This window comes from Strigops habroptila, chromosome W (assembly GCF_004027225.2).
Source record: "Strigops habroptila isolate Jane chromosome W, bStrHab1.2.pri, whole genome shotgun sequence".
NCBI classification, from domain to species: Eukaryota; Metazoa; Chordata; class Aves; order Psittaciformes; family Psittacidae; genus Strigops; species Strigops habroptila.
The window spans coordinates 15,712,481-15,734,284 of NC_044301.2; the positions used below are offsets into that span (position 1 = coordinate 15,712,481).

Here is a 21,804-nt window from a genome sequence, read left to right on the forward strand (position 1 = left end):
GTGCAGCCCGGCACAAGCAATCCAGGAGGTTCCTCGATTGTGTGGAAGACAACTTCCTCTTTCAAGTAATAGAGGAGCCGAGAAGGAGAGGTGCCATGCTTGACCTCGTGCTCACCAACAGGGAGGGGCTGGTGGGGAATGTGACACTCCAGGGCAGCCTTGGCTGTAGTGATCATGAGATGGTGAAGTTCGAGATCCTCAGGACAGTGAGAAGGGCACGCAGCAAGCTCACTGCCCTGGACTTCAAGAGAGCAGACTTTGGCCTCTTCAGGAACCTGCTTAGTAAGGTTCCTAGAGGGCAGGAGGGGCCAAGATTGCTGGTTGATGTTCAAGGATCACCTGCTCTAAGCTCAGGAGTGTTGTGTCCTGACTAGATGGAAATGCGGCAGGAGGGCCAGGAGACCTCCATGGATGGATAAGGAGCTGCTGAGAAAACTTACAGGGAAAAAAGAAGCTTATAAAAGGTGGAAGCGAGGACAGGTGGCCTGGGAAGAATATAGGGATATTGTCTGGGAAGCTAGGGACCAGGTCAGGAAAGCTAAGGCCCAGTTAGAATAAATCTGGCAAGGGATGTGAAAGATAAGAGGAAGGGCTTCTATAGGTATGTAGCAAACAAAAGACAGACTAGGGCCAGACATTATTGTGGGCCCTCTCCAGAAGCTATCGGGAGAACTGGCTACCCTGGATTTGGAGAAGGCTGAGGTTCTCAATGACTTCTTTGCCTCAGTCTTCACCGGCAAGTGCTCTGACCACACCGCCCAAGTCCTGGAAGGCAGATACAGGGACTGTTGTAACCTTAAATCTTAAACTAAAAATACTGTGTGTGCCTTTAACATAGTAGAATAGGCCAAACTGTTCTAACTTACTAACACATAGAGAGAAAGGAATGTTCGGCTGACGGGGGAAGGAACATCACGGGACTGATAACAACTAAGGAGACAGTAAATAAGACCAAGGATGCCAGCCTTCAAGATAGCAGAGTGGCGCCCAACGTGGAGTGAGACTGGAACAGAACAGAAGCAAGGACATACCAGCTGCTAACTCAGCACTGGGACCTTGCGAGCGTGTACAAGCACTGAGGTCATTCAGTAAACACAGTGAGGAAGACTGTCGACGACCACCAGAGACCCCCACTCAGCAAGAAAACGCATGTGTAATTAGAATGCAAATATTATAATTAGTTCCTGGGAAAACCTATGAATATGTATGAATATGTTAAATATATAGCCACTGTCAGCAAGTATCGGGTGCACTCACCTTTGCCAAACGATTCGCGTGTGCGCCCAGCGCTGCAATAAAGAATGCTGCTTTCTAAAACTCCAAATTGAGTCTTAGAGAGTTTCTCCGACTGACTTCTACGGTAACAATTTCGCGCCCGAACAGGGACACTCTGCCGTGTTTCCTGCAGATCCAGGGAGTCTCTGGGACCTTCACACCAGCGTCAGAGGAGTTTCCCTGAAAGGAACCACAGCTCCCCAGACCGACTCGGGACCTCAGTAAGACCCCTGATTTTATTTCTTTAAAAAGGCATTCTTTTTGGTCCCTTCCCACGTAAGGCGCAGGGGACGCCCTGCGCAGTGGGCAAAAGGTAGTTTGGTTTTGGTTGTCTGGACTTTGGTATTTGGTGGAGGTCAGGATCATGGGTACCACTGCCTCCAAAGGGGGGATCCTGAAAAGGTTCCCATTGGGTTGCATTTTGCAACAATCTGGAATCTGGAGGGAGGTCAGGACCACTACCTCCACAGGAGTTTTGAAGAAATCCCCATTGGATTGCATTTTGCGACATTGGAAACAAATTGGTGAACCCCCGGGTGGCTTGGTCACTCAGGAGACTTTGAAACAAAGTGTTGGACCCCCGAGTGGTTCGGTTACTCGTGAGACTCTGGTAAAATACTGTAATCAATGGTGGATGTTATTCTTGAGATGAAAAGAAAAGTGGAATGCAGTAACTTATGCGGAAATGTTTTTCACTTTGAGATATCATCTGGAATGGCAAAAGGATTGTAGTTTTAATTTTGCGCTCCAGGACCTGTTAGTATTGTCCTTGGAGAAAGATAGTAAAATTTGCTTAAACGCTGTTGCTCTTTGTGCAGCATAGGACAGTTATGCACTAAACATCTGAGGAATGCAGAGGAGGATTTGGATTTGATGGTAGCCCCCTGGAGAAGGGGTATTGTGAATAATGGGGCCGAAGGTGCTGACAATGAGAATCAAGCACAAGCACCAGCACCAGCACCAGAGATATTAGAGGGGGCTGAAGGATTTAGCCCTATAGCAGGGCAAACTAGGGGAAAACAAGGGGAAACTGTAATTGCACCTTTAAGACAAGCTGTGGGCAATGATGGTCCGGTCATGATAAAGATTCCCCTTACCATTATAGATTAGAATATTTGGAAACAAGTGGCTGGTAATTATGCATCATGCTTTCAAGAGTGTTGACAGGAATATGATTATTCATACAGCTTGGACCGCGGTAGAGCAACAAATAACAGCAGGCACATTGGCAGGTATAGTGAATCTTCACGTACCTACCCCCGATCCTAACTGGGACCCTAATTGGGACCAGGATAGGCAGGCTTTGAAACAATATCAGAGGTGGATTTTATTCGGTATTAGGAATGTGGTCCCCAAGGCAGTGAACTGGTCTAAGCTATATGAAATAAAGCAAAATATAAATGAATTGCCTTCTGGATTTGTGGAAAGATTAAAAGAGGTGATGCATAAATATACTACTATTGATCCTGAATTGGAGGAAGGAAGGAAAGGACCAATATGATTTGGGAAAAATAATGAAAGTGGCCTGGGAGACCTATCGCAATCAGACCACTATTGCTCTGGTGCAAGTTCCCTGAAATGGTTCAAATGGTGGTGGAAAGGGGTTCGAGTCCCTGATTATTAATATATAATATTAATATAATAATAATAAAAATAATTATTAATATAATACAATATTGTGTATTGTGGGTTATAGTGTGTCAGGTTTCAACTAGGAATCTGTTATTGTATATGCGGGGGGGGCATAAGATAAGCTCCAGAGTAAAACTGGAATGTTTAGGGGAAAAAAAAAAAAAGAGAAAAATTGTTGGCTGTAACTCTCACCCAGGAAAGCAGGAAAGGGGGGAGTGGCCCGGGAGGAGAGGAAAGAAGGATTACATGGAAAGGCTTGTGAACAGACTCCATGGGTTGCACTGGAAGAGGGAATGCCCTCAGAATCAAAATAAACACTGGAGATTTAGTGGAATGTCAGGACAGGCAGAGAAAATTATTACTTTAGATGAAGACTGAGGAGGACTGGGGGAAGATTCGAAACCCTCCCCAGCAGAACCCCTGGCAGTCATTGGTGCCACAGGGTGGACAGGAACCCGGCCTTTCTTTAAATTTTAAAAATTGGCAAGCAGATGTTGACCCATCAATTTCTTTGCATGCCCGAGTGCCCCGTGCTGTTATTGGATAGAGATATACTGAGTAAATTATGAAAAGGCTGTGGAGGCCCGAGTTTTTATGTTACAGAAACCAGCCACTGAGCCGGATATACCAGAGGAAGTGGAGAATACACCCTGCAAGTATGGGCTGCTGGGAGCACTGGGACGATCACAAAATGCAGAAGCAGTAACTATTCATCTGAAACCAAACATCAGACCGGTAAGACAGAAACAATATCCTATAAAACTGGAAGAAAGAAAAGGACTAGAGACTCTAATAGAAAATTTTGTCAAATACTTTGGGACAAAAATGGACTGTATTTGTACTTCACATGGTAACAACCATTCTGGAACAGAAAAGCAGTCATTGGCTTTCCCCAAGCAGGCTGTTAAAATATCAGGCTATGCTTTTAGAACAAGAGGATGTAGAATTGAAAGTAACTAACCTTTTGAACCCAGCAGTGGTTTTGACAACTGATCCAGAAGCAGGAGAGCTGACTCACAACTGTTTACAGACTATTAAGCAGGTGTATTCCAGTCGTACTGACCTGCAAGATACATCCCTGAAGGATGTGGACTACGAACTGTTTGTGGATGGTAGCAGCTTTATGAAAATGGAAATTGGAAAGCAGGATATGACATGGTGACCAAACATAAGATAACAGAGTCTGAAGCCCTGCATCCCCCTCCCCCTCCCCAACACATCAGCACAAGAAAGCCGAGCTGATGGTGCTACCGAGAGTTCTGGAACTGTCAGAAAGTCAAAATTTGCTTTTAAGGCACATCAATTTGATAACACTCCAGTGAATATTGGTAATCACATTGCTGACAAAGCAGCCGAAGAAGCTATGGGTGGGGACCTTTTATTAATATTGCCTCTTAAGTATCAGTGCTTGGATAATGAAGTTCCAAGTTATCAAATGGAGGATGAGAAATTACCTAGTCTATTAGGAGCCAAGAAGAATGATGAAGGATGGTGGGTTACACCAAACAGGCAAGTAATAATTGCCCAGCCTCTTATGAGAAGAAAAACACCAGGCAACTCGTGGGGGAATAGAATCAATAACTGAGGCTTTAAAGCTCCAAGTTCTGAGTATGCAAATGGCTGGAATTATAAAAGTGTTATAAAGAAGTGTGAACCTTGTTTACCATGCTAAGAGACCCCCACCTGGAACAACAAAGGCAATTGTCCAGGAGACTATTGGCAAGTGGGCTTTACAGAATTGCCACAGCACAAGGGGCTCAGGTATATGTATATATTGGTACTAATAGATATGTTTTCTGGTTGGCCAGAGGCTTTCCCTTGTCACACCAATATGGCTCATGAAGTAGTAAAACATTTATTGACTCAAATAATACCCCGATATGATATGGTGTACCAGCAGGCTTGTCCTCGGACAGAGGTCTGCATTTTGTTGCAGAAGTAGTTAGGAAGGTGGGAGAGTGGGAATCAAGTGGGATCTGTATACCCTATATAGGCCTCAGGCTAGAGGGAAAGTGAAATGTACGAATCAGACACTCAAAATTAAAATATGTCAAGAAACCTGTCTAACTTGGTTATAAGCCCTACCAATTGCTTTGTTAAGGATACAAATAAAGCCAGGAAGGAATCATGTGAGTCCATGTGAATTGATGTATGGGTGGCCTTATGTTTTTGCAGGGAAAACAGGATCTCAGACAATACCTGCTGGCACTGGGTAAAACTCTTAGCTCTGGTAATATCTTGGTAGGACATTACCCAGACTGTAGCTGGACAATGCAACTCTGGATTAAGGGACCCCAAACTGGCTATTGGAATGCTCCAGAAGGGAAAGGGTGGTATTGATTGTGTAATAATACTGCTAAAAAGGCCCTTTCCCCCAGGATAGACTAGAAAATGTACGTTGGGTGTTGTATTCCCAGGTGCTATACAAGCATTACAGATTGAAGTATCCAGCCTATCCCAGGTAACACTGCAGAACCATATGGCTCTTGGCACATACATAGACCAGAGTGGCAGAATATCCACAGATCTAGCAGAAATCTGGAAGCAGACAAAGATCTTACATCAGGCCGTTAGAGATGATACTAACTGGGGATTTGAAGAATTATGGCATGGACTTACTTCTTGGCTACCAAATTGGATATTGTTAGAAAACTTGTTTGTGATCATTATAGTAATAATTTGTGTCTGAATCCTTGCATGTATCATGATTCAATTTTGTAGTTGCTGGTCATGATGGTTGTATTAGAATCAAATATGGGTAAAGGGTATAGAATGAGACTTACAGGATATATTTATGTCCTATAAGTCTCAAAGGGAGGAAATGTAACCTTAAATCTTAAACTAAAAATACTGTGTGTGCCTTTAACATAGTAGAATAGGCCAAACTGTTCTAACTTACTAACACATAGAGAGAAAGGAATGTTCGGCTGACGGGGGAAGGAACATCACGGGATTGATAACAACTAAGGAGACAGTAAATAAGACCAAGGATGCCAGCCTTCAAGATAGCAGAGTGGCGCCCAACGTGGAGTGAGACTGGAACAGAACAGAAGCAAGGACATACCAGCTGCTAACTCAGCACTGGGACCTTGCAAGCGTGTGCAAGCACTGAGGTCATTCAGTAAACACAGTGAGGAAGACTATTGGTGACCATCAGAGACCCCCACTCAGCAAGAAAACGCATGTGTAATTAGAATGCAAATATTATAATTAGTTCCTGGAAAAAATTATGAATATGCATGAGTATGCTAAATATATATATATAGCCGCTGTCAGCAAGTATCGGGCGTGCTCACCTTTGCCAAACAATTTGTGTGTGCACCCAGCGCTGCAATAAAGAATGCTGCTTTCTAAAACTCCAAATTGAGTCTTAGAGAGTTTCTCCAACCAACTTCTGCGGTAACACTGTAAGAATGAAGACCTTAGGCCCACTGTAGGAGAGGATCAGGTTCGAGATCATCTTAAGAACCTGAATGTGCACAAGTCCATGGGACCTGATGAAATCCATCTGCGGGTCCTGAAGGAGCTGGCAAATGAAGTTGCTAAGCCACTGTCCATCATATTTGAAAAATCATGGCAGTCAGGTGAAGTTCCCGATGACTGGAAAAAGGGAAATATAACCCCCATTTTCAAGAAGGGGAAAGTGGAAGACCCAGGGAACTACAGACCAGTCAGTCTCACCTTTGAGCCTGGCAAAATCTTGGAGCAGTTTCTCCTGGAAAGCATGCTAAGGCACATGAAAAACAATGAGGTGGTTGGTGACAGCCAACATGGCTTCACTAAGGGGAAATCCTGTCTGACCAATTTGGTGGCCTTCTATGATGGGGCTACGGAACTGATGGATAGGGGCAAAGCAGTTGACGTCATCTACTTGGACTTGTGCAAAGCATTTGACGCTGTTCCGCACAACGTCCTTGTCTCTAAACTGGAGAGACATCAATTTGATGGATGGACCACTTGGTGGATAAAGAATTGTCTGGATGGCTGCACGCAAAGAGTTGTGGTCAACGGCTCAGTGTCCAGGTGGAGACCAGTAACGAATGGTGTCCCTCAGGGACTGGTGTTGGGACTGATCTTGTTCAATATCTTTGTTGGCGACATGGACAGTGGGATTGAGTGCGCCCTCAGCAAGTTTTTGGGCCAAGAATAAAAACAATGCAACAAAACCATGTGGTTCAGTTGACACGCTGGAGGGAAGGGATGCCATCCAGAGGGACCTTGACATGCTTGTGAGGTGGGCCAATACCAACCTCATGAAGTTCAACCAAGCCAAGTGCAAGGTCCTACACCTGGGTCGGGGCAATCTCAGGTACAGGTTGGGCAGAGAAGAGATTCAGAGCAGCCCTGAGGAGAAGGACTTGGGGGTGTTGGTTGATGAGAAACTGAACATGAGCCAGCTTCAGTGTGCGCTTGCAGCCCAGAAAGCCAACCATATCCTGGGCTGCATCAAAAGAAGCATGTCCAGCAGGTCAAAGGAGGTGATCCTGCCCCTCTGCTCTGCTCTTGTGACACCCCACTTGGAGTATTGTGTACAGTTCTGGTGTCCTCAACATAAAAAGGACATGGAGCTGTTGGAGCAAGTCCAGAGGAGGGCCACAAGGATGATATGGGGGCTGGAGCACCTCCTGTATGAAGACAGGATGACAAAGTTGGGGCTGTTCAGCCTGGAGAAGAGAAGGCTGCGTGGAGACCTCATAGCAGCCTTCCAGTACCTGAAGGGGGCTACAAGGATGCCAGAGAGGGACTCTTCATCAGGGACTGTAGTGATAGGACAAGGGGTAATGGCTTCAGACTTAAACAGGAGAAGTTTAGGTTAGATATAAGGAAGAAGTTCTTTATCGTGAGGGTGGTGAGGCACTGGAACAGGTTGCCCAAGGAAGTTGTGAATGCTCCATCCCTGGCGGTGTTCAAGGCCAGGTTGGACAGAGCCTTGGGCAACATGGTTTAGTGTGTGATGTCCCTGCCCATGGCAGGGTGGTTTGAACTAGATGATCTTAAGATCCTTTCCAATCCTAACTATTCTATGATTCTATGGGTTGCTGTCCTGGGTTCAGCTATAGCAGTCATTTTTCTCCTTCTTAGTAGCTGGTGCAGTGCTGTGTTTTTTAACTTTCAGCCTGGGAATGACGCTGATAACACTGATGTTTTTAGTTGTTGCTAAGTAATGTTTATTCCAACCAAGGACTTTCTCAGTCTCATGCTTTGCCAGGGAGGAGGGGAAGCCGGGAGGAAGCAGAGACAGGACACCTGACCCAAATTGGCCAAAGGGGTATTCCATACCACAGCACGTCATGCCCAGTATATAAACATGGGGGAGTTACCCGGAAAGCCCAGATCACTGCTCAGGTCGGGCTGGGTATCGGTCGGCGTGTGGTGAGCAATTGTATCCTCTCCCCTTGTTATTTCACTAATCATTATTATCATTGGTGGTAGCAGTAGTGGTTTTGTATTATACCTTAGTTGCAGGACTACTCTTATCTCAACCCGTGGGAGTTACATTCTTCCCATTCTCCTCCCCATCCCTCCGGGAGCGGGGGGAGGAAGGGGGGGAGTGAGCGAGCGAGCGGCTGTGTGGTTCTGAGTTACCGGCTGGGCTCAAACCACGACAGTTCTTTTTGGCGCCCAACGTGGGGCACGAAAGGTTGAGATAATGACAGATCTGACCAGAGTGTGTCTAATCATATTTGTGATAAGCATTCATTGTTACTACTCGTCACAATGGTGATTATTTGGCTCTCAGACTTGTTGCGCTTGATCTCAGAGTTTCAGCATGTTGTACCTTACTTACAGCCACTATTTGCTGTTTTAGCGTTTATCGGCTGGGGGGCCTGGGCTAAGGTTCTTGTTTCACTGTACTTCATGGTAATGACTTGTAAGACAATAGACTCATTGATCAGGAAACTGGTCTGGTTTGTGCTTCCAGCGTGGCCATCCCCTCTATACATTGGGAGGTATATAATGAAATATTTTAGCAATTGCATATCTTTTTTTTTCTCCTCGGGGGGTAAACTTACGAAGGAAGCATTCTCTTTCACCCCCCGTTCCCCCACCAGCCTATTTGCAACAGCAGTTGAGAGTTCTGAAGGTTTTAGATGGCCTTTGAGTACCCTTGAAACCTGCCTGCTGATTGTGCTGGGGATCAGCATGTTGGCAAACATACGGAGTGTGTTCTACCCACGGCCATCCCGTCGTAGGAACATCCTATTTCATTTAATCTCAAAAATTCAGCAGTATCAGGTTCGAATCTGGTCTAGGATTAGATGACGATATAGGAGGACCACCAAGAGATTTTCCCTGAGGCTGGACAGTCATGAGTGGCAGGGTGTGTGGGATAGTATGGGCAAGTATCTAGGCCAGTGGGCCCCTCCAGTGTTTTGGAACTTCACCCCTGAACAAGTGCAACATCCAGAAAAACTAGTAAAACACTTAAACGAGGTGTGCTGTTGTCTTGGTTATACCAGAGAGGGACAAATCATGGCAACGTGCTGGGGCTTGGCCTATGCCTACAGAGCCCTGCTCAACACTATCCAGCACCTTCAAAGGGAAAAAAATGTCTCTGGATCTGATGGCAAAGCGACAGACAACACAGCTATGCCAACTGCAAGCACAGCAGCTACTCAGACCCTGACCACAACAGACAACACAGCTACTCCAAGTACAGCAGCTACATCAACCCCAGTGACAAGCACAACAGCTACTCAAACCCTGACCACAACAGACAACGCAACTACTCCAACTTCAAATACAGCAGCTACACCAACCCCAGTGACAAGCACAACAGCTACTCAAACCCCGACAGCAACAGACAATGTGGCTACTCCAAGCACCGCAGCCACACCAACCCCAGTGACAAGCACAGTAGCCACTCAAACCCCGACAGCAACAGACAATGCAGCTGTTGGTGTTACTCAACTCCCAAGCACAACAGCTGCACCAACCCCAGCAATAGACATTGCAACCACTCCAATCCCAGTGGCAGGCACTGCAGCCACTCCAACCACAGTGACAAACACTGCAGCTAAACCAAATGGCCAGTTTGTGACAATGTCTGTTGCCCCTGTAAGCAAAAGCCGACAAAGAGCAACCCGCGAAGTGAAGAAAGATGAATACCCAATGCCATTACTACATGCAACAGCATCTGAACAAGAGTTACTACTACGTGGGTCAGAGGAAGAGGAAGAAGAAGAAGAGGTCACTTCTCGACCCCGGACCTCAACCGAAATGAGGAATATGCGAAAAGATTTCACCCGTCTTCCAGGGGAGCACATTGTCACCTGGTTGCTCCGATGCTGGGACAATGGGGCCGACGGTCACGAACTAGAAGGTAGGGAAGCCAAGCAGCTGGGATCACTTGCTAAGGAAGGAGGAATTGACAAAGCGATTGCAAGAGAGAAGCGAGCCCTCAGTCTTTGGAGGCGGCTCCTGGCAGCTGTGAAGGAAAGGTTTCCCTACAAAGACGATATTACGAATCGCTCAGCCAACTGGACCACGATAGAGAAAGGCATCCAGTCCCTGAGGGAATCAGCCATTCTAGAGATGATCTATCGGAGGCCGGATGCCAGGAACACATCCGTAGATCCAGATGAAGTCGAATGTACACGACCCATGTGGCGGAAACTTACACGGAGTGCGCCATCATCATATGCCCACACATTGGCATCAATGACCTGGAATGAAGGAATATCACCAACAGTGGATTGCCTGATTCGTCAACTCCGAGAGTTGGAAGACAATCTCACCCCTTCCATCATTTCAGCTGTGGAAAAACTGTCCCAGGAGTTCAAACAATTGAGAGACGATTTATCCGATCTATCCAGCTCCCCACGCGTACCAACCCATGTCTCAGCTATTAACAGAAGGCGCCCTACTGCTCGAGAAAGAAAATAGTGGAGGTACACGCCACGGGCCACCCTATGGTTTTACCTGCGGGATCACGGAGAAGACATGAGAAAGTGGGATGGAAAACCTACTTCAGCTCTGGAGCAACGGGTGCGTGAACTGAAGAGGAGAACAATGGTCAAGGATGATCCTCCCAGGAAAGCTGCTGCTCCAGTCTCTGGCGAGCAGTTTCCCAGATGGAGTGAAAGAGCTGATTTTACTCCAGCTCCTGTGATAAGGAATACTAATTCCTTTCTACAGGATATAAGAGGACAATCTTGTGATCACTATTAGAGGGGCACTGCCTCCAGCCAGGTGGAGGAGAGGGATAATTGGGTTTACTGGACTGTGTGGATCAGATGGCCTGGCACATCAGTCCCACAGAAGTATAAGGCTCTAGTAGATACCGGTGCACAGTGTACTCTGATGCCATCAAGGTATCAAGGGGTGAAACCCATTTCTATTTCTGGAGTGACAGGAGGATCCCAAGCGTTAACTATGCTGGAAGCTGAAATCAGCCTGACTGGAAGTGGCAAAAGCACCCCATTGTAACTGGTCCAGGGGCTCCATGCATCCTTGGCATAGACTATCTCAGGAGAGGGTACTTCAAAGACCCAAAAGGGTATAGATGGGCTTTTGGTATCGCTGCCTTGGAGACAGAGGAAATGAAGCAGCTGTCCACCTTGCCTGGTCTCTCAGAGGATCCTTCTGTTGTGGGGTTGCTGAAGGTCGAAGAACAACAAGTGCCAATTGCGACCACAACAGTGCACCGGCGGCAATATCGCACCAACCGAGACTCCTTGATTCCCATCCATAAGCTGATCCGCAGACTGGAGAGCCAAGGAGTGATCAGCAGGACCCACTCACCCTTTAATAGCCCCATATGGCCAGTGCAAAAGTCTAATGGAGAGTGGAGATTAACAGTAGACTATCGTGGCCTGAACGAAGTCACACCACCATTGAGTGCTGCCGTACCGGACATGCTAGAACTTCAATATGAACTGGAGTCAAAGGCAGCCAAGTGGGATGCCACAAGTGATATTGCCAATGCATTTTTCTCAATCCCTTTGGCAGCAGAATGCAGGCCACAGTTTGCTTTCACTTGGAGGGGCGTCCAGTACACTTGGAACCGACTGCCCCAGGGGTGGAAACACAGCCCTACCATCTGCCATGGATTGATCCAGACTGCACTGGAACAGGGGCAAGCTCCAGAACACCTGCAATACATTGATGACATCATCGTGTGGGGTGATACAGAGGAAGAAGTTTTTGAGAAAGGGAGGAAGATAATCCAAATCCTGCTGAAGGCCGGTTTTGCCATAAAACGGAGTAAGGTCAAGGGACCTGCACAGGAGATTCAATTTTGGGGAATAAAATGGCAAGATGGATGCCGCCAGATCCCCACAGACGTGATCAACAAGATAACAGCAATGTCTCCACCAACTAACAAGAAAGAAACACAAGCTTTCTTAGGTGTTGTGGGGTTCTGGAGAATGCACATCCCAAATTACAGTCTGATTGTAAGCCCTCTCTACCACGTGACCCGGAAGAAGAATGATTTCAAATGGGGCCCTGAGCAACAACAAGCCTTTGAACAAATTAAACAAGAAATAGTTCATGCAGTAGCCCTTGGACCAGTCCGGGCCGGGCCAGATGTGAAAAATGTGCTCTATACCGCAGCTGGGGAGAATGGTCCTACCTGGAGCCTCTGGCAGAAAGCTCCAGGGGAGACTCAAGGTTGACCCCTCGGCTTTTGGAGTCGGGGATATAAAGGATCCAAGGCCAGCTATACTCCCACTGAAAAAGAGATACTGGCAGCCTATGAAGGGGTTCGAGCTGCTTCAGAAGTGATTGGCACCGAAGCACAGCTCCTCCTGGCACCCCGGTTGCCTGTGCTGGGCTGGATGTTCAAAGGCAGGGTCTCCTCTACACATCATGCAACTGATGCTACCTGGAGTAAGTGGGCCGCACTAATTACACAACGACCTCGAATAGGAAATCCCAGTCATCCAGGAATTCTAGAAGTCATCATGGACTGGCCAGAGGGCAAAGATTTTGGGATGTCACCAGAAGAGGAGGTGATGCATGCTGAAGAGGCCTCACCATATAATGAACTGTCAGAGAGTGAAAAGCGATATATATGCCTTGTTTACTGATGGGTCCTGCCATATTGTGGGAAAGCATCAGAGATGGAAGGCAGCTGTGTGGAGTCCCCTGGGACAAGTTGCAGAAACTGCTGAGGGAGAGGGTGAATGGAGTCAGTTTGCAGAGGTGAAAGCCATCCAGCTGGCCTTGGACATTGCTGAACGAGAAAAATGGCCAGTACTTTATCTCTCTACTGACTCATGGATGGTGGCAAATGCCCTGTGGGGGTGGTTGCAGCAATGGAAGCAGAGCAACTGGCAACGCAGAAGTAAACCCATCTGGGCTGCTGCATTGTGGCAAGATATCGCTGCTCGGGTGCAGAACCTGGTGGTGAAAGTACGCCACGTAGATGCTCATGTACCCAAGAGTCGGGCCACTGAGGAACACCAGAACAACCAGCAAGTGGATAAAGCTGCTAAGATTAAAGTGGCTCAGATGGACTTGGATTGGCAACATAAGGGTGAATTATTTTTAGCCCTGTGGGCCCATGACACCTCAGGCCATCAAGGCAGAGATGCAACATATTGATGGGCTCGTGATCGAGGGGTGGACTTAACGATGGACACTATTGCCCAGGTTATTCACGAATGTGAAACATGTGCTGCAATTAAGCAAGCCAAGCAGTTAAAGCCTCTCTGGTATGGAGAACGATGGCTGAAGTACAAGTATGGGGAGGCCTGGCAGATTGACTATATCACACTCCCACCAATCCGCCAAAGCAAGCGCTATGTGCTTACCATGGTGGAAGCAACCACCGGATGGCTGGAAACATACGCTGTGTCCCACGCCACTGCCCGGAACACTATCCTGGGCCTTGAGAAACAAGTCTTGTGGCGACACGGCACCCCAGAGAGAATCGAGTCAGACAATGGGACTCATTTCCGGAACAACCTCATAGACACTTGGGCCAAAGAGCATGGCATTGAGTGGGTATATCACATCCCCTACCATGCACCAGCCTCTGGGAAAATCGAACGGTACAATGGGCTGTTAAAAACTACACTGAGAGCAATGGGTGGTGGGACTTTCAAACACTGGGATACACATTTACCAAAAGCCACCTGGTTGGTCAACAGTAGGGGATCTGCCAACAGAGCTGGCCCAGCCCAATCAGAACTTTTACGTCCTGTAGAGGGGGATAAAGTTCCTGTGGTGCACATAAAGAATTTGTTGGGGAAGACAGTCTGGGTTATTCCTGCTTCAGGTAAAGGCAAACCCACTTGTGGGGTTGCTTTTGCTCAGGGACCTGGATATACTTGGTGGGTAATGCGGGAAGATGGGGAAGTCCGATGTGTACCTCAAGGGGATTTGATTTTGGGGGAAAACAGCCAATGAACTCAATTGTACGCTGTTGCCTGCTCTATAACACTTTTATAGCCCACCAGCTAGATATCTTCAGGTCGCCAGCAATTGACCCTGACTTCCCTCCGATCATCACCTCAACAAAGAATGAATTTTGAGGAAACCAGATGAGCTCAGCAGTGACCAGATGAGTTTGGTGGTATCATCAGCAGGCAACAACCCAACACTACATACCGTCCCTCCTGCCCTGAATGACTATTGCAAGAGATGGAGCCTGACATCATGGACTGGATGAGTTCAGCAATTTTACAGGGATTGGTCCATGGACTAGGGAATGATATCTTTCTCTGGGTGTGGGTGTGGGTGTATATATATATGTGTATATATGGGACAGGGGTGATGGTGTGCTGAGAGATGTGGGATCTGAGCATGACATGAATGGTATGGAATAAGGGGTGGATACTGTCCTGGGTTCAGCTATAGCAGTCATTTTTCTCCTTCTTAGTAGCTGGTGCAGTGCTGTGTTTTTTAACTTTCAGCCTGGGAACGACGCTGATAACACTGATGTTTTTAGTTCTTGCTAGGTAATGTTTATTCCGACCAAGGACTTTCTCAGTCTCATGCTTTGCCAGGGAGGAGGGGAAGCCGGGAGGAAGCAGAGACAGGACACCTGACCCAAACTAGCCAAAGGGGTATTCCATACCACAGCACGTCATGCCCAGTATATAAACAGGGGGGAGTTACCCGGAAGGCCCAGATCACTGCTCGGGTCGGGCTGGGTATCGGTTGGCGGGTGGTGAGCAATTGTATCCTCTCCCCTTGTTATTTCACTAATCATTATTATCATTGGTGGTAGCAGTAGTGGTTTTGTATTATACCTTAGTTGCGGGACTGCTCTTATCTCAACCCATGGGAGTTACATTGTTTTGATTCTCCTCCCCATCTCTCCGGGAGCGGGGGGAGGAAGGGGGGGAGCGAGCGAGCAGCTGCGTGGTTCTGAGTTACCGGCTGGGCTCAAACCATGACAGTTGCATCCCATGGTTGGGTCCCAGTGAGATCTAACACTTCTGCAGACCACTTCTAACACTTCTTGGCTCCACCAAGGATTACCTATGTGTGTGCGCAGACCAGTCTTTGCCTGCTTTGGTCCCAGTTTAGCTAGGCACACTAGCAGACATCTACCAGCTAGTCTAAGCCTCCCTCTGCTACAACCTCACCTCCATCTCCCCAAGCAATGTACACAGCAGCTGGGATTTGTCCTACCTGCCCCCACAGCACATGCAGGTGAGCCTGGGCTCCTTCTGGAGCCACCAAAGAGCATTCACATCCCGGGATGACCAAACCCACATGAGATGGTTGCAGAAAAGTGCTTGACCCAGCAACCCACCAGGAGAGCCCAAGGCAGATTTCCCCTCCATGCCAATGCTCTGGCTTTCAGCACAGCAGAATTTAGAGCAGCCCCAGGCTATTAGATAACTAAAAGGTTGATTTCACACCCCCCTCAACTAAACTAAACCAGAAGGCAGAAGGAGATGCACAGTCAGAGGTGTGTCAAACCCCACAAGCTGCATTTGTCTCCTGGCTCAGCAGCGCGTCTCAAAGATGAAATGGTTTGGAGGCTGCTACTTTTTTTCCCCTCAGATTAACCAAGTGTAAACTAAATGCTGACGTGAAGGAGCAACAGGGAAGAAGTTTTGCACCAAGAGAAAGTTTAGCAGTGGCCAAGCAGTTCCCACAAATGCTCTTCTGCAGGAGGGGATCAGCTCTGGTGCAGGACACAGGGCTTTGTGTATTAAATACTTCTGCAGTGTTGCCTTCAGATGCCCAAGCAGCTTCAGAGCCAGTCAGCAATTACTGCTGGAAAAACTAGTACTGGGATTAGTCTGCAATTAATGCTGGAACAACCAGCACTGGGATTTTTCCCTTGCAAAAGCACCAGGTAATTCCTGCAAGCAGGCAGCTGAGAAGAGATTTTAGGTTAAGCCCTGTGCCTTGGGAGCATGATTGAGAAAATAATTTCTTCTTAACCAGGGGCTTTCTCAGAGCCCCCACCCCCCCTCAGAATTGGTACTGACATAAGGGTTTGGTCTGGGGGCTTAGAGCAGACCTGAGTCTTCTGGCCCTGAACTCCCAGTACAAACTCACACAGAACACATGGGTCCTCCCAAATTACCCTTAAGAAAGAAATACTCCTGTTCAGTCTCCAAAGTTTGCTTTGGTAAAGGAGGAGGTCAGTGAAAAACAGCATCCTGAGGTAGTGGCCAAGCAGCCCTCGTGGGGCTGTTCTCATTCCCTGTGTGATGGAGCAGGGAAGGGAGCTCATTGCAACACCCATCTCCTCCAGCTGCTCCAGGACACAAACACACTGCAGTGGGATTTATCCATGAACACAGGCACTGCTCTTCTTGTAGATCTGCCTCATGGGATTTTCTAAGCATAAAACCCTCAAGGAAGGGAACAGAGCAAAGGAGAGGGGACATCCATGCCCCCCATGATGGGGAGGAACCAGCAAGGCAAGGGGAGCAGCAATGCTACCTCTCCAGCTGCAAAGGGAGCTGGAGAGCCCTCCAGCACTTGCAGCATTCCCACCAGCCATCACCTAAGCTTGCTAGAAGAGTTTCTGAAGAAATAATTATCTCCCTACATCTTTGTGATCAGGTAATTTATGCTCAATAACAAGTCTTAATGAAAATCTGCTAGCAGCCATTAACTCTGAGGGAGCTCTCCCCAGGCTCAGACAGCTTAGGAACAACCTACTCAGAGCATTTCCAAGGGATGCAGTGTAAATGAAATTGTGATTAATAATATAAATAGTTTGCTTCAGCAAAAGCTTGCTTTATCTTTGTTTTTGTATTGTATCCTGCTTGAGCACAATCACGTAGGCAGACGGGAAGAATGTGAATTCCTAAAACTGTGAAACAAACAGGAACAAGGGACTTTTGCAGCCGGACATAGGACATATGGCAGTCATGCTTGATCGAACCAACATCTAATCTGGAAGTAACAGAACAAGGTACAAGATAAGGGCTTTAGGCACATGCACAGGGTTGAGTAGATCAAAGGTTCATATCAAAGAAGACTACTAGCCTTTATCAACTAGCTCTTAAAAGACCCTCCTGGATATGCACAGAAGAAAGAATCAGCCGTTGGGAGGTGGGATTCGTCTTCCTAAAAGTCCTATGAATATGTAAAAGGCTTGACTATAAGAAACTTTGACTCTGTACTCACAAGTGTGCATGTGGGATATGAAGGCATGCACCCAGCGCTGTAAATAAACCTTTGCTCCACTGACTTTGTCCCCAGTTAAATTTTTCTAAAGGTGAGCACGTTTCATCACAAAATTCAGGGAATATGCTGGCCTAACAGCTCCAGCAGCAACTATAAGCAAAAAGGAACAACCAAGTGGCTCAGCACCTTCACCTCCCTTCAGCAAACACATGCAACCAAAGCATAAAGTTTACAAGGTACACAATCTGCTCCAACCACTATCAGTGGAAAAAAAAAACAAACCCCAAACTGCAAACTTATACTGCAATGAAAACACTTCCTTTCCCCCTACTCCTAACTACTCTCATTAGCCATAGCATGGTGTGCCCTGCTAAATTTAAAGGGACTGTGGTCAAATAAGCATGTTGGGGAGGTGTCTATATAAAGGTGAGGCTTGTTTGCTATGTAAGTAATGAAAATAGGGTTAAGAAAGCTTGGTTTTGAGATAGAGCTAGTTGTGCTGTAGGCAATAGATATAGTTCTTTTTACTGATTATGCTTTCTGTAGGTATATGTGAGGGGTTAGAGGATGGGGTCTGTTAGCCTGGGGTAGTGCCTCGGTTGGGATATGGACCGAGGTGTATCAGAAAGGTTTTCTCACCTCTGCCAGAGCTGCAGAGCTTCAATGAGTGCCAGGCTCAGCAAACTCAGCTGCTCAGCAGTGGTGGCTTAGCACTTAAAAAAAAAAAAAAGAAGCTGGTTTGTATCTCCCATACACAGTCAAACCATCCTGGCTGGGAAAGAGGAGTGCTCCAAGCACAGAACCGCTGTGCCACAGGCTTCACCACTGTTAATGAGGAGAAAAGCACCAGCTTCAGCTGCTAGATCTGTGCTTACAGAAGTGAGGCTTTATTTTTAGGGAGTTTTCAAGGCAGAAAGGCAGCACAGCGTGCACAGCCACTGGGTGGCAATCGCCATCTGGCTGGAGCACCGAGCCAGCACCCCTGAGACCCGCTGAGCATCCTTCCCTTCACCCCACATGCAAATGCGGGAACATCTGGTAGCAAGGACTTATAAAGATAGCCCTCAGCTAAGCAAATACAGGAACGCTGTCTCAACCAAGCTGTCATGTAGTTAAAATTGGTTTTGGTTTTTGGGTTGTTTTTTTTTCTTTTTTTTAATTATTGGTTTTTTCAATGCTCATTTGCCTGTTGTAGTTCTCCCTGCTGCTCGGCTTTATTGCCTGTCCACAGCATCTGGCCTGGCATGGTGGCAGTGCCCCATCCTGCTGGGGAGAAGTGGCCCTTTGATAAGGGATACTGTCCTTTGTAGAGTCTGAATTATCCTTAAAAGCCTCTGGTTTACTCTCCCTGGCTGCTTTGAGTACCTTATCTCCCTTGCACAGGATCTGGGTTGCACCTGCTACTTGGACTTGCCAGCATCCCAGGGGCACCCCAGTAATGCTCAGGGAGGTTCTCTGAAAATGCGGTCAAGGCATTTGTGCAATTCCCTCTTCCTCTCTGCTGGCTGGTTTGGGGTTAGGACCAAAGGGCTGGAAAGGAAACCTGTGGTCTCGGACACTAGAGCCTGCTTAGGGTGGGAGCTGGAGGGATTCACTGTGCTTCTGCCACAGGCTTCCTTGGTGAATCCTTCCATGTCCTCCGGTCTCTGTTCACTGTGCAATGGGGACCTCAGCACAACTCCGCTCTGGGGAGGTATTATGAGGACAAGGGTATATCTGACATACCCATAGTGCTTAAGCTGTATTTCCAGCAATTTTTTTCATGTAGGTTGCAGAAGAACATAGTTTAGACCCAAAGACTTGATGATTCAATCTGTGTGCTAAAATGCAGCAAGCAGCAAACCACTGCACAGACCTTTGGTCAGGTTGGCTCTACCTAGGTCCCTGCTGCTATTTTCAGAGGTACTTTACCATCAGCGTTACCTTGAAGCACACTGATAACAAACCTTCAAACACCACCTTCATCCCTGCCTTGAAAAAGAGGCTTTACCCAGCCCTTGGCTCTTGCAGCCCAGGCTGGTTTTGGAGAGCCCCAAGATGTTGGGTTGATGGCCATGGAGGAAACCAACCCCCTGGAGCAGGCACTCTGCCCTGATATGAGCACAGCACCTCTTCCCCCTCTCCCCAAACCACTGCCCACTGGGAAGGAGGTGATGGGGTAGCATCACTCTGGTGCCAATGAGTAAGGCACTGCGGTTCCCCTCTGGTTTTGTGAAGCCGAGCACTATGGCTTGCGATGCTGCAATAGGTCCCAGGGCTCACCACTGTGGTCACCGCTGAAGAAATAGCTGCAGTGGTAACGGGCAGAGAAATTGTAGTGGGCGGTGGAGTGAGGAGAACCAGGGCACTGCTACCACAGGAGAGCAAAAGGTATCCAGGACTGGAGCAAGAGCAGAGGAAGGGGCCTCATGGAGAGGGAGAGGTAGGATGATGGTGCAGGACCAATGTCACCAGTGCTTATCCAAAATGAGTTGCCCAGGAGGAGGTAGGGAGACTGGGAGGGAAGGGTGGATGCAAGGAGGAATGGGGTGGAAAGTTGAAGAAAGGGATGAAAAGAGCAGGATGCAGCATCTGTGCAGCCAACTGCAAGGTGCATCTTCCCTGGACTTGGACCGACTCGTCAAAGGAGCAGGAGATCAACCTGATGCTGCCAGTGAGGGGGGACCAACACCCCACTTCAGTTTGAGGAAGGAACCAAAGGCTGCCAGACTCACTTCTTCTGGGAGGCGATTAATGCAAACATCCTCCATCACAGAGGCCAGGCTGCTGTCTCATTTTGCAGGCAGTCAGGTTTGCCCTCCAGAAGAGACGCTCCCCATTGCATTGCCACCCTGAGCACACAATGCAAGGCAGAAGATTGCCATCGGCTTGGTGAAGAGAGCTCATTTCCGACTCCAAGAACAACATTAACCATAAAACCATCTTGTTCTTATTGGACGAGGACAAGTAGTGAAGAATTTACCTGGGCACGGCCTTCCCAGAAGGGGCAAAGCTGATAGCTCTCCATGCTCCTGCACACAAATACCCTACTTCAGCTGTCAGATTTCTCAGGCTAACCATTAAATTGGAAAATGCCTTTACAGCTTACAGGAACTTTGCTTGCCGCCAGCATCTGCCAAAGTTTCCAGGAAACCCTCTCAGCCTCTTTTATTGTATTTATCACATGTTGTAACTCAGAGCTGGTGGCACGTTTTAGGTGACTGTCTTAGGAGATTAAAGTCCTGGGTTTAACCATGCAAATAGTCTAACAAGGGTTAGGCAGAAGAGATGTTCAGGCATGAAGGGACTCTGTTCTGCTGTTTTTCAGATGTGGATATACAGATACCAAATGACAAGAAGCTGGCCTTGGGCATCCCCAACTCAGAAGGGTTGCAGTTGACAGGAGGTGGCTGCAATTCTGGTTTCTGGCCAACATGGCCACCAGATCCTTCCAGTTCACATCCAGAAGTTACCCTAGCTGGCATCAGCTGGTCGTGGCTACAGAGGTGGGTTGACAGGAGGTGGTTGCAATTTTGGTCCCCAGCCAACCTGGCTACCAGATCCTTCCAGTTCACCTCCAGGCAATGTTACCCTAGACGGCATCAGCTGGTCATGGCTACAGAGATGTTTTATGGGAACCAGGAGCTCTGCGTGGCTGAGCCACTGTGCCCACATGGAAGTGAGGGCCCTGCTGCAGTTTCACGCAGGTGGAACCAAGAACAACTGGAGGCACCAACACTGGAAGTCCTGCCTTGGTTTCAATGGTGAACCACATGGTTTTGTTGCATTGTTTTTATTCTCGGCCCAAAAATTACTTCAACCTGGTTATTTCCCTCAAAACCATCATGAATCAGTGCTCAGCCAATCAGAGCAGAGCTCCTCACCCAATATTCCATTCTTCCCTTTTATGGTCATAATCTGGCCTCTCTGAGGAAAAAAACAAGGTGAGAATGGACTGCACTGAGATATGGTTGGTTGGTTCCACATGACAGATTGTCCCATGACCTGCTCCCATCAACACACTGCAGGGTCAGAAAAGGGGAAAAAACTCATCAGACAGAAGGTGATAACACTTGTGGGCTCAAAGAAATGGAGTCCTATCAGGCATCTGAGATGATGAGATATGGAGAGCATCAGCAGATGTGCTGTCAGACATGCCAACTGCCTGTGCTAATGAAAATCAACTAATTGAGGCCCAGGAAAACAGTATTAGGCACCATGACTGATACTGGTTGTGGTTCTGGGAAGACTTCAGAGGCTTGGCCTTGAGTTGGACCCATGTTGCTCTTTTTCTCCAACTGACATGGAGAAAATGCTAAGAGAGACCTCAGTCCAGTTGAGGGAAGGTCTTTGTCCTCCCACCCA

At 47.6% G+C, this 21,804-nt stretch overlaps 1 long non-coding RNA gene across 1 annotated transcript; it reads left to right on the forward strand.

The window, feature by feature from the left end:
* Positions 1-681: 681 nt before the first annotated feature.
* On the forward strand, positions 682-6,347 carry LOC115619053. The gene is made up of 3 exons (XR_003994900.1): positions 682-787; positions 3,882-3,886; positions 6,320-6,347. It is a non-coding gene; the product is annotated as an uncharacterized LOC115619053 (long non-coding RNA).
* The last annotated feature ends 15,457 nt before the right edge of the window (positions 6,348-21,804 follow it).